The sequence below is a fragment of the Ursus arctos genome, unplaced genomic scaffold (assembly GCF_023065955.2).
Source record: "Ursus arctos isolate Adak ecotype North America unplaced genomic scaffold, UrsArc2.0 scaffold_14, whole genome shotgun sequence".
Lineage (NCBI taxonomy): Eukaryota > Metazoa > Chordata > Mammalia > Carnivora > Ursidae > Ursus > Ursus arctos.
Window position 1 is genome coordinate 63440967 of NW_026622808.1, and position 14099 is coordinate 63455065.

The following is a 14099-nucleotide window of genomic DNA, read 5'->3' on the forward strand; positions in this document are numbered from 1 at the left end:
AGAGATTCTGTGAAACTGACTAGAACTAATCACTTAACTAGCTCAAAAAGCATATCATACCCTTTCCTGTCTTAAAAACGGCCGTCTGGCCTTTTGGCATCAGTTTGATGATGCAGGTTTCTGTTTAATAACAGAGATCACCCTGAAGTAAATAAAATGCACAGTGGTCCAAATGGAGTAGGCCATTTGCTTTGAAACCACCCTGATTATCAGTTCATCAGTCAGAGCTGGGGCAGCCTCCATAATCTGCTATGAGGCTCAGAGAGAGAAAGGAGTTTGCCAAAGTTCTTAATATCCTCTGTGCTAAAGATTGATAAAGAGAACAACTTAGAGAAAAGCAGTTACTGGAGGAGATGGTGCCTCCTATAACTTTTACGTGCTCCTACATTCAAAACAACCTGGCAGAGATTCTGAAATAATAGTAATGAATATTTCTGAAATGCCCCATAAGAGCACACAGAGCAGTCATGATGACAAAACCTTGGGCAACTTAAAAACGTTGGCTCCTGGCTGCCTCAGTCAGTGGAGCATGCAATTCTTGATCTTGGGGTCGTGAGGTCAAGCCCCACATTGAGCAGAGAGTTTACTTTAAAAAACAAAACAAAAACAAAAAACCTTGGGCAGCTTTACAAAAATATTAGGTATGCCCATGAGCCCTGAAACAAAAGGTGGGTAGAAATAAACTGCCAATAGCCACAATCCCTGCATGGTATCCCCTTCTGTTTCAGAGGAAGCAATGGAGCATCCAATCAATCTCAGAACTCTAAAACAAGGACTCACCTGGAAGTTGAGCGTGCCAGTTTGAGAACAACACCAAAACTGTTGTACAGAGGATGCTTGCTTGGGTTTGAAGGGACCAGAGCAGTTAAGAAAATTCTTACCAGCAGAGTACCCAAGACAAAGGTACACGCTGAGAAGGACTGCTATACAACCCAAATTGGGACAAAAAATAGAGATATGGAGTGGGGAGTGGAACATTAAATGAAGTGTTTGGAGTAAGAGTGAAATTAGTATTGTCCCATTAAATCCAGGTTGTATTTCTTTTCCTTCTGGGAACAATACAGTGGTTATTAAATAACTTGATCTGTAACTCGAAAGAAACAATTAGTCATAAAGTTCTAAGCAGAGGCCCCTGAATGGCTCAGTTGGTTGGGCGTCTGCCTTCAGCTCCGGTTGTGATCTCAGGGTCCTGGGATTGAGCCCTGCATCTGGCTCCCTGCTCTGCGGGGATCCTGGATCTCCCTCTCCCTCTACCGGCCACTCCCCCTGCTTGTGCGTTTGCTGCCTTACTCTCTCAAATGAATAAAAATTTTTTTTAAAAAATGTTCTAAGCATATTTGGTGCTAAATTTTAAAAAGCTCTTGGACGCCTGGATGGCTTAGTCAGTTAAGTGTCTGCCTTCGGCTCAGGTCATGATCCCAGGGTCCTGAGATCAAGTCCCACATCAGGCTCCCTGCTCAGCAGGGAACCTGCTTCTGCCTCTGCCTGCCGCTCCCCCTGCTTGTGCTTGCTCACTTGCTCTGTCTCTGACAAGTAAAATTTTAAAAATAACCTTAAAAAATAAACAGCTCTTGTTTGCACAGTCCACATTTTAAGTTATTTTAAAAAATAGTACTGTAGAGCCTTCAAACTAGAAAGACTCAAATCATGCATCCCCACTAAACGTACAGAAAAACGAAGTCAATATAAATGTGAGTAACAAAAAGGATCAAAGTCAAATCCCAGTTATAAGAAAGTAAGGAGCAGAATAATATTCCCACCCACAATAAAAGCATGCTAAAGACCTGTACATAAAAATTCTAAGAAGTGAGAAATACATCCAAAAACCAGAAATAGAAGGGAACTTCATCCGCTTGGTAAAGAACAGCTGCAAGAATCCTACACCTAACATACCTAGTGGTGAGAAACAGAAGCTTTCCCATTAAAACTCAGAAGTGGGGTGGGGTGGTGGGAACTTTTAAAAATCAGGAATAAGGCAGGGAAAGGAGGGTGTCCACTCTTGTAAAACATTGTACTAGAAGTCCTAGATAATGCAAAAGGACAAGAAAAGGAAATAAGTACATAAGTACATAGATTGGGAAGGAAGAAGTAAAACTCTTTGTTCACAGATGACATAATTGTCTTGTAGAAAATCTGAAACAACACAGAAAACTCGGACTCAGAAACATTTATAGCAAGGTTGCAGAATACAAGATTAATATACAAATATCAGTTGCTTTACTGCACCACTAACAATTCCAATTAAAATTAAAATACAACATTTACATGAGCACCAATAAAAATTAAATAGGTATAAATCTTAACAAAATATATGCAAGACTTATATAGGGAGAACTACAAAACTAATGAAAGAAATCAAAGGAAAACTAAATAGAGATATCCCATGGTCCTGGATAGAAAGAGTCCATATCAAGATGTCTGTTCTTAACTGATCTATAGATTCAGAATACCAATCAGAATCCCCGCAAGTTATTTTGTGAATAGCAACAAATGGAGAGGCAAAAGACCCAGAATAGCCAACACAATATTGAAGAGAAGAGTAAAGTCAGAGGACTAACACTACCTGACTTGAAAACTTAATAAAGCTGCAGTAATTAAGACTGTGGTATTGAGGGGCGCCTGGGTAGCGCAGTCTTAGTTAAGCGTCTGCCTTCGGCTCAGGGCGTGATCCTGGCGTTCCAGGATCGAGCCCCACATCAGGCTCCTCGGGTGGGAGCATGCTTCTTCCTCTCCCTCTCCCCTGTTGTGTTCCCTCTCTCACTGGCTGTCTATCTCTGTCACATAAATAAATAAAATCTTAAAAAAAAAAAAAAAGACTGTGGTATTGGAAAGAATAGGCAAATAGATTGATGGAACAGACTGGAGTGGCTAGTAGATCTACACTAATATAGTCAACTGGTATTTGACAAATGAGCAAAGGCAATACAGTGAAGAAAAAGATAGTCTTTTCAACAAATGGTATTGGAACAACGACATCCACACGCAAAGTAACCTAGACATAGTCTTACATCCTTCACAAGAACTAACTCAAAATGGTTCACAACCTAAATGTAAAATGAAAACTAAACAACTAGGAGAAAATCTAGAAAACTTAGGGTTTGGCAATGACTTTTTAGATAAAACCCCAAAGACTCCATCCATGAAAAATAGTTGGTAACCTGGACTTAATTAAAACTAACATTTGCTCTGCAAAAGGCATTGTCAAGAGAATGGGAAGACAAAGCAGACTGGAAGAAAATATTTGCAAAAGACACATCTGACACAGGACTGTTATCCAAAATATACAAAGAACTTTTAAAATGATAACAACCTAAAGCAATCTACAAATTCAGTGTTATCTTTGTCAAAATTCCAATGGCATTTTTCACAGAAATGAATAATCCTAAAATTTGTATGGAGCCACAAAGAGCCTGAATATCCAAAGCAATCTTGAGAAAGAAGAACAAAGCCGACACATAATGCTTTCTGATTTCAAACTATACTGCAAGGCTATAGTAATCAAAACAATTTGGTATTGGCATAAAAACAGTTACATAGATCAGTGGAACAGAATAGAGCCCCCAAAATTAAATCCACACATACATGGTCAATTAATTTACAACAGAGGAGCCAAAAATAAATGCTGTTGGGAAAACTGGACAGCCACATGCAAGAGAATAAAATTGGATCATTGTTTTATGCTATACACAAAAATTAACTCAAAATGGGTTAAAGACTTGAATGTAAGACCTGAAGCCATAAACGAAGAAAACGTAGGCAGTGAGCTCACTGACATAGGTCTTGGCAATTATTTTTTTGGATTTGACACCAAAGGCAACAAAAGCAGAAATAAACAATTGAGACTACATCAAATAAGTTTCTGCATAATAAAGGAAACTATGAACAAAATGAAAAGGCAACCTACGGAATGGGAGAAAATGTGATTTGCAAATCATATATCTGGTAAGGGGTTAATATCCAAAATATATAAAGAACTCATACAACTTACTAACTCAAACGGTCCAATTTGAAAATGGGCAGAGGAATAAACATTTTCCCAAAGAGAGACGTGGCCAAATGGCATGTGAAAAGCTGCTCAACATCACTAATCATTGGGTAAGTGCAAATCAAAACCACAATGAGATATCATCTCACACCTGTTAGAATAGCTATTTAAAAGAGAAGAAATTACCAGTGTTGGTGAGGATATGGAGAAAAGGGAACCTTGATACATTGTTGGTGGAAATGTAAATTGGTGCAGCCAGTGTGGGAAACATTATGGAGATTCCTCAAAAAATTAAAGATGGAACTATATGATCCACCATTACACTTCTGATTATTTATCTAAAGGAAACAAAAACATTAACTTAAAGAGATGTGCGCACCAAGTATTCATAGCATTATTTACAGTAGCCAAGTCTCCATTCATGGATGGATGGATGGTTGGATGGATGGATGGATAAAGTGTGTGTGTGTGTGTGTGTGTGTGTGTGTGTGTGTGTGTGTACACCCACAATGGAATGTTATTCAGCCATAAAGAATGAAATCTTGCTACTTGTGACAATACGGATGGACCTTGAGGGCACTATACTACATCTAACAAATCAGAGAAAGACAAATACCATATGATTTCCCTTACACGTGAAATCTTTTTAAAAAAATGAACTCATGGATATAGAGAACAGATTGGTGGTTGCAAAGGATAAGAGAGAGGTAAAATGGGTGAAAGTGATCAAAAGGTCACATTTGCAGTTAGTTAGAAAAAAAAATGTCCTGGCGTGTAATGTACAGCATGGTGACTATACTTAATGTTACAGTGTATATTCACAAGTTGCTGACGGAGTAGATCTTAAAACACACGCACACACAAAATTGTAACTGGTGATGGAAGTTAACTAGACAACTGTGATAATTTTACAATGTAGCTGACAGTTGAACAACATGAGTTTGAGCTTTGCAGATCCGCTTCTACATGGATTTTTTTTCTTTTTTTTAAGATTATTTATTTGTCAGAGAATACAAGCAGGGGAAGTAGCAGGCAGAGTGAGAGGCATGCTCCCTGCTGAGCAAGGACCCCGACATGGGACTCCATCCCAGAACCCTGGGATCATGACCTGAGCTGAAGGCAGATGCTTAACCAACTGAGCCACTCAGGCGTCCCTGCATGGATTTTTTTCAACAAACACTCGAAAAAAATTTGGAGATTTTGAATTTGAAAAAATTGCAGATAGACCACAAAGGTAAAAATACCAAAAAAAAAAAAAAAAGGAAAAGAAAAAAAGAAAAAGATATTATTGTAAAAATACGGTATATAATACATATGAGATATGCATTCATTGACTGTTCATGTCGGTAAGGCTTATGGTTAACAGTAGGCTATTAGTAGTTAAGTTTTTGGGGAGTCAAAAGTTATACATGGGTTTTGAGCTACACAAGGGTCAGTATGCCGAACCCATGTGTTTTTCAAGGGTCAACTATATATACACATATGTTTAATCATTATGTTGTACACCTGTAGCTAATAAGTGTTGTACGTTGGTTATATCTCAGTTTTTAAAATAAGACTTAAGGAGAAGAGCATAACAGCAGGCATACATGGCCTTCATGTTTTAGGTCCAGCCAACACTTTTAGCCTTATTTCCTCTATTTAAATTTTTTTTTAAAGATTTTATTTATTTGACAGAGGTAGAGACGGCCAGCGAGAGAGGGAACACAAGCAGGGGGAGTGGGAGAGGAAGAAGCAGGCTCCCAGCTGAAGAGCCTGACGTGAGGCTCGATCCCAGAACACGGGGATCACGTGCCCTGAGCCAAAGGCAGACGCTTAACGACTGAGCCACCCAGGCGCCCCTAAACCTTTTTTTTTTAAAGATGTATTTATTTATTTATTTATTTATTTATTTATTTGAGAGGCAGAGGGAGAGTGCGTGCGTGAGAGTGGCAGGGGAGTGGGGGCAGAGGAAAAGGGAGAGAGAATCCCAAGCAGAATCCACATAGAGCTGGACATGGGGCTCAATCTCATGACCTGAGATCAGGGCCTGAGCCAAAACCAAGAGTCAGACGCTTAACCGACTGCACCACCCAGGCACCCCTCTATTTACACCTTTTATGTCTGCCAATATCTATAATTTCCTTAAGATCAGGATCTCACTATGTTTATTCTCCACAAGGCTAGCATGCAGGATGTGCTTTAATTCTTTGAGAAACTGATAGACGGAACATGAGAAGAAAAGGAGAGATAAAAACCTTTTGGAAAAATTAACGGATTTTCCTAATTTCCCAGAAGATGCAATGAAGTTGCAGATTTTAATAAGAGTTCAATATCCAAAATATATAAAGAGCTCATACAACTCAAGAGCCAGCAAACCGTAATATATAAGTAAGATCATATGATACTTGTCTTTCCCTGTCTTATTTCACTTAGCACAATACCCTCAAGTTTTATCTATGTTGTAGATGGCAATATTTCATTTTTTTAAAGTAGAAGGAAGATTTCTACCTAAAGAAACTTACAAAACAGAAGTGATAGTGAGAAGTAGTGTTTAATTTACTAATAAAAGATTTAACAAATTAATTGGGCACATTGGTTTTTAAAGGCTTTATTTCAAGTATGCATACATTTTAAGGTTCATTGGTATTTATACACACCAGTTGGCATAAAGCCTTCTAGAGCTCCTCAGATAAAGTTTTATTTGTGGTTATCTGCGGAATATTTCGCTATCATATCCTTGGCAAAGAAAAAAAAATGCCTGCTTAAAAAATAAGGAAAAGAGGGGCACCTGGGTGGCTCAGTTGTTTAAGTGTACAACTCTTGATCTCAGCTCAGGTCTTGATCTCAGGGTCGTGAGTTCAAGCCCCACATTGGGCTCCACACCCAACATGGAGCCTCTTTAAAAAAAAAAAAAAAGCGGGGGGGGGGGGCAAAGATCTGAATAGACATTTCATTTTTTTTTATAATGATTTTTTATTATATTATGTTAGTCACCATACAGTACATCCCCGGTTTTCGATGTAAGGCTCGATGTGAATAGACATTTCAAATACAATGGCAAATTAGGATGTGAAAAGATGCTCAACGACATATGTCATTAGGGAATTGTAAGTTAAAACAATAATGAGATGTCACTATGTACCTATGAGAATGACCGAAACCTAAAACAGTGACAACACCAAATGCTAATGGGAATGCAAAATGGTACAACCACTTTTGGAAGATAGTTTGGCTGTTTCTTACAAAACTAAACATACTCTTAGCCATATGATCAAGCAGTCACACTCCTTGGTATTTAACCAAAGGAGCTGAAAACTTAGGTCCACACAAAAACCTGCACATGGATGTTTCCCGCAGCTTTACTGATAATTGCCAAAACTTGGAAGCAATCAAGATGTCCTTCAGTAGGTGAATGGATAAATAAAATGATGTATCCAGAATATTGATTATTATTTAGCACTAATGACATGAGCTATTAAAGCCATGAAAAAACATGAAGGAACCTTTAATGTATATTACTAGTAGTGAAGGAAGCTAGTCTGATTAGGCTGCATAGTGTATGATTCCAGTTATCTGACATCCTAGAAAATGTAGAACTATGGAGACAGTAAGAAGATTAGGGGTTGTACCTCTTAGCACTGTTGGTGGGAATGCAAGTTGGTACAGCCACTTTGGAAAACAGTATGGAGGTCCCTCAAAAAGTTAAAAATCGAGCTACCCTATGACCCAGCAATTGCACTACTAGGTATTTACCCCAAAGATACAGATGTAGTGAAGAGAAGGGCCATATGCACCCCAATGTTCATGGTAGCATTGTCCACAATATCTAAATGGTGGAAGGAGCCGAGATGCCCTTAAGCAGACGAATGGATAAAGAAGATGTGGTCCATATATACAATGGAATATTACTCAGCCATCAGAAAGAATGATTATCCAACATTTGCAGCAACATGGATGGGACTGGAGGAGATTATGCTAAGTGAAATAAGCAGGGAAAGATAATTATCATATGGTTTCACTCATTTATGGAACATAAGGAATAGCAGGCAGATTGGTAGGAAAAGGAAGGGAAGAATAAAGGGGGGGGGGGTAAACAGAAGGGGGAATGAACCATGAGAGACTATGAACTCTGGGAAACAAACTGAGGGTTTCACGGGGGGGTGGGGTGGAGGACTGGGATAGGCCAGTGATGGGTATTAAGGAGGGCACATACTGCATGGAGCACTGGGTGTTATATGCAAACAATGAATCATGGAACATTACATCAAAAACTAATGATGTACTGTATGATGAATAACATAACATAATAAAAAAAATTTTTTTTAAAGATTAGGGGTTATGGGGAGGGAGGAATGAGTGGGTGAGATACAGGTTTTTTAGGGTGGTGAAACTATTTTTTATGATACTACAGTGGTAGATACCTGTCATTATACATTTGTCCAAACCCACAGAATATATAACACTAAGAGTGAACCCTAACGTAAACACTTTGGGTGATAATGATGGGTCATTGTAGATCCAAATGTACCATTCTGATAGGGTATGTTGACAACGTGGGAGGATATGCATGTGTAGGGGCAGGGAGAATGTGGGAATCTCTATACCTCCTCAGTTTTGCTGTGAACACAAAACTACTCTTTAAAAAGTGACAATTACAAAAGGCCAAAAAAAGATACAACATGTGTATAATAGGAGTTCCCAAAGACAAATAAGGGAATAGAAAAAATGCCAAAAGTTATAGTTTAGGAAAACTTTCCTGAAATATTTTAAGCTACAAACTGAAATGGCATATTGCATACTTGGAACCCAGAATGACCAAAATCAAGACATGCTAGTAAAATTGTTGGAGAAAAGGAAAAAACCTTGGCTCTCCCAGAAAGTTACTTAAATGGAAAGAAAATTTAGCTATATCATTATATCAGATTTTTTGACAGCAACAATTTATGACAAAAGAAAACAAAATATTTAAAATAGACTGTGAGCCAAGAGTATCATACCAACTGAACTGACTTTCAAGTATATGACAGTAACAAACTGTCAATGTGCAAGAACTTGGGCAATTTTATTGTGACCTCGGCAAGATAGATATAGGACATCTAAGAAAAACAAATTGAAAAGAATATATTTTTTGTGATCATTTTGGTGGCAGTGTTTCTGAGGACTTTAATGTGGGACAAAGCAAATGATGTCGTTGACAGGATTCTCAGTATAGGGGGGAAAGGCCAAAGCCTTCCATGTATCAGTATCAACTCACGAGGTATTTTATCATGGATCGATGGATGGACGGACAGACCGAGATAAGTAGATCTGATAGATAGATCATATATACATATAAGTTTCATGTGTCCCTGTCTTAGCTCTGTCAACAGGAAAAGCTTGAAGATAGGGGCTTCTTAGAGAAATGGCTGATTTTGTTCTGAGGAAGGAAATGTACACGATCAGTCTAGAGCTTCCTGTCATACCAGAGAGCAAGGAAACCATCAGAGATAACTAGGGTTAGGTTTAAAAGATTCACACCAACTTAAAGAGGCCTCTGCTGACCAACAATGGGACATTGTAACCATTAATTAGGACAATAAATATAACAGAACAAAATGCATAAAGTATGTTTAAATCCATGAGTTCATAATAGTACCAAAACATAATTGTTCATCTCTGGAAGATGTTAGGGAACAAACTCTATTTTTGAAACTGTTAAATAAAGGGGAAAACCAGCATTTTTCTTGCCTTTCTTATACAAGTCGTACAACTGGCTAACTAGATTGTAAATGTGGGCGTTTCTAGAAGTGTTCCCACAAATAACTGAAGACAGAATAATAGAATTGGAACATCACTGTTTTGCAACCCCTAATGACAAAAACATCATGTATCTCATGATGAAAAAACCCAAAAACTGTGAAGCATTCATTAAAATGTGCAACACACACACCTGAACCTGAATAAGCATCTAGATCCAAATACCTATTTGCTAGAAATACAGAGAACAGAAAAATGTGTTCAGCTACACCACAGTATGAAGCCAGCAAAATTCCGGCCGTGGAACACTACATAAGAAATGGTCCGGTTTCTTCAACAAATTACAAGGAGGGATAAAAAGAACGAAGTGGGAAAAGACACATCAAAAAAAAAGTCAAAGCTAAACTATTTTGTTTAAAGATGTTCACTTAGGGGCACCTGGGTGGCTCAGTCAGTTAAGCATCTGCCTTCTGCTTGGGTCATGACCCTGGGGTCCTGGGATGGAGTCCCACGTTGGGGGGGGGGGGTCTCTGCTCAGCGGGGAGTCTGCTTCTCCCCCTCTCTCTGCCGCTCCCCCTGCTTGTGCTCTCTTTCTCTCTCTCTCTCTCTGTCAAATAAAATCTTTATGAAAAATAAACATGATCACTTAGATAAAAATATGTAAATGAAAGTGGGGAATTGATTACCATAAAAGTCAAGATGGTGGTTACTCTTAGGAGAGAAGGAAGGGGATGATGGTGTTTGTGAGTAAGTGAAAGGCTTCTGGGGTAACTAGCAGGAGTCTGTTCCTAGGGTAATGGCTAGTAGGGTATTTTCAACTACCTGTACATTTGTTTTATGCTGCAACATGTGTGACAAAACAAAAACCAGAATCTTACCTCGCCACTCTAAACAAAAGGCAAACGACCCTGCTGCTAACTAGCCTGTGATCATTTGAGCCCAGGGCCTATGTCTGATTTATTTCTGTATTTCTAGAACCTAGCAGTACCAGCCCAGAACAGGCGTTCAATAAAATGTTTTGTTAAATGAGTAACTGAATTTGAAGAAGCCTCCAGCCCACTCAGGTTGGATTCCTGTACCTGCTTTGGCACCTAAATGAGCCTTCCAGCACCCCCAGATCTGTCCTGGTGCTGGTATCACTGGTCCTTTGCCGTGCCTAAGTGCACTCGAATTGAAAGGGATTTCAAACTGGAGCTCCATTTGAAGCTTTGAGTCATGAATTCTACCAACTTCACACTCTTAGTGCCCTTAGGCATTTCCCAAAACGAGAGTTCTCTGTGTCATCTGGCTCTTGGTGCTCTTGACCCTTATGATGTAGTTCTTTCTCTGTTCTGTCCTTCTCTCCCAACCTTTCTGCTGTGCTCTCTGGACACCTCTTCCCTTTGATAGACAAGCCCTTACTGAAGTATGGAAATATGGTTCTCTCCTTAGGACACCACCTCCTTTGCAGCCCTTTTAAGTCCTTTTGAGACTGCTCTTTCTCACATCCTTGTGCCTAACGGTTCTCCCCTAAATGCTCCCAGAAAACATCTTTACCCTCAGAAAAAATTCCTGCTCCACTGATGCATATAACATCTGGTTATTGTGTTTGTAGTAGCTTCTTTCCACCACTCTTTGGTTCTTTGACAACTTTGGCTCATCTGTACCCCAATTTCTGCCATTATTCTCACCACTTGGGTAGACATCTTACTCAGTGCCTCACATCTCAAAGCCATCTTTAAGAATGAGTCAGAATGTTCAGGTCAAACACCCAGCTTCCTAACCACAATCTCCTCTCCTTCCAGCTCTTTCACATAAACAGTAGCCCTTCATTTTCTCTGTCTGTCCTATTGCAGGCTCTTTTTCTGTAAGCAGCCTGGAGGTCATGGTGGGAGTGAAATACTCTTTCAGGACACTCTGCTTACATGGCACCTACCTATCAATCTATAGTCTGCCTTCTCTGGGCCTGCCCTCCTGTCTGTTGGTGCCTCCACAAATTCATGGTCAGGCATCAGTCTTTTGATCCTTTGACAGCTCCTGTAGCAACTGTTCCAAACTTTTGCCACTTCTTTTTTTTTAAAGATTTTATTTTATCTTTTTGAGAGCAAGAGAGAGCACAAGTGGGGTGAGGCGCAGAGGGAGAAGCAAACTCCCCGCTGAGCAGGGAGCCTGATGCAGGGCTTGATCCTGGAACTCCAGGATCATGACCTGAGCCAAAGGCAGACGCCCAGCTGACTGAGCCACCCAGGCACCCCTTTTGCCACTTCTCAAATCCCCTGCTCATTCCCTTCTCTCCGTCTTGCCTCCTGATTCACTGAGAAAATGGATACTGTCAGGCAAGGGCTCCCTAAACCTTGCACTTCCCTCTACCCCAAAAAAGGCCTTTTCACCTCTTCTTAGTAATTCTCTCTTTACCTTTATTTCTATTTTTTAAAAGATTTTATTTATTTATTTATTTATTTATTTATTTATTTTAGAGAGACTGAGAGGGTGGAGAGGGAGGGGCAGAGGGAGAGGGAGAATCCCAAGCTGACTCTGAGCTGAGCACAGAGCCCAATGTGGGGCTCGATCCCACAACCCCAAGATCATGACCTGAGCCAAAATTGAGTCGGACACCTAACCGACTGAGCCACCAAGGTGCACCATTCTCTCTCTTTACCTTTAAACTCTTACCGGCTATGATCTATAAATATTCAGAACTCCTTCATATAAAGAGATTCCACATCCTCAAATTCAGCATGGCCTCCTTCCTTCCAAATCCAATGGGCACATTTTCAGTCCCTAATTCTGAACTAATTTGCTCCAGCTGACCTTCCCTTGAACTCTAGATCCTTGGTTTCCCTAACACATTTTCATGGTTTTTCTCACAGCTCTGACCCTTCCATTGTCCTTTCTTTTTGGACATCCATTCCTCTGACCTTTATCTGTTGGTGTTTACCAGCATTCACTCCATAGCTCTGTGTTCTTCCTTCACACAATACAGTCACCCTGAGCAAACTCCTCTGTGCTTCACATTTCAGCCATTACCTGTATGCTCATGTTTCTGGCCCAAATCTTTCTCTTGAGCTCCCAAATCCATCTAAGTCAACTGACTACTGGACAACTTCACCATGATGTCCCACCTGCTTTTTTTTTCTTTTTCTATTTATTTTTTTAAGTAATTTCTACTAGACCCGACATCGAGTTTGAACTCACAACCCCAAGATCAAAGTCTCATGCTCAACCAACAGCCAGCCAGGTGCCCCCCACATGCTTCTTAAACTTTGCAAGTTTCCAACTGAACTGATCATTTTGTTTCCCTGCTATCCTGACAAATCTTTCTTGTCCCCCAAGCAAAAAAAATGTATCCATCCTCCTTGGTGCCACTCTCTAACCCCACAGTCAATCAGCTACCAAGTGTCAGTTCTATTTCCTAAATAGTGAATTTCTCACCTCTCTCAGACCCATTGCCACCACCTTGTTTCAGGCCGGACTAACAATTTCTCTTTCATTAAAATTGTCTTCTTCTAACTCAGCTCCCTAACAGGGCAACCAGAGTGATCTTCCCAAAATGCTCTCCTGCTAAAATCACCCCACAGTTCCCCATTGCTCTGAACATCCAAATTCCTGTTCAGGGTCCCTGAGCTCTTTCATCCTCGAGCTTTGCCCGTCTCCAGACAATCTCTGACCCTCCCTGTCTCGCACCTTATAGTTCATCATTGCTAAATGGCTTTTAGTTTTCTGCACTCACCATTCTGTTTCTCACCCTGCTCTTTCCTCAAGCTGCCCTCTTACTCATGAATAGCTTTCCTGACCCTTGCCTGCCTAACTCCTACTCACCCTACAGTAAAAAGGTCTCCTGCTCTACCCACCCCCACCAAAAGCCATGTAAGGCATCCCTACGCAGGACACCCACCATACTCTGCACCTGGCACATTCTACATTATTTTTACGTGTTCATCTCCCAGCCAGATTGAGCCTAACGCAGGGTCTCTGTTTTTGTTCCTGAAGTGCGTAGCCCATACCAAGTGTTCAAAATGTGTTCAATGAAGACTCAGTTCCCAAGTGCAGACATTATAATCAATCTGTCATATGGGACGTGTTTCATTGTGCCAGGTGCTGTCAAGCAAGTCACGTTCCCTCCTTTGTTTCTTACAATTCCCTGAGATCACTATAATCAATTCCATGTACTTAATGGGAATTTAGATAGAGACAGGTGAAGGGACTTGTCCAGGCCACACAGGCAGAAAAGGGCGGAGCCTTGTTTGTTGTAGTCAGAGTCCGAAGTCCAGAGTGAAGCCTGTGCAATCCATCAGCAGTGTGCAGAGACTGCTAGCTGCCTGCTCCATCGATTCTCTCCCTTCTCCTTGGTAATGGAACCACAGTTTTTTTCTGGGGTGACAATGTGCCCCACTAAAAGACAACACTTTAGCTAGGT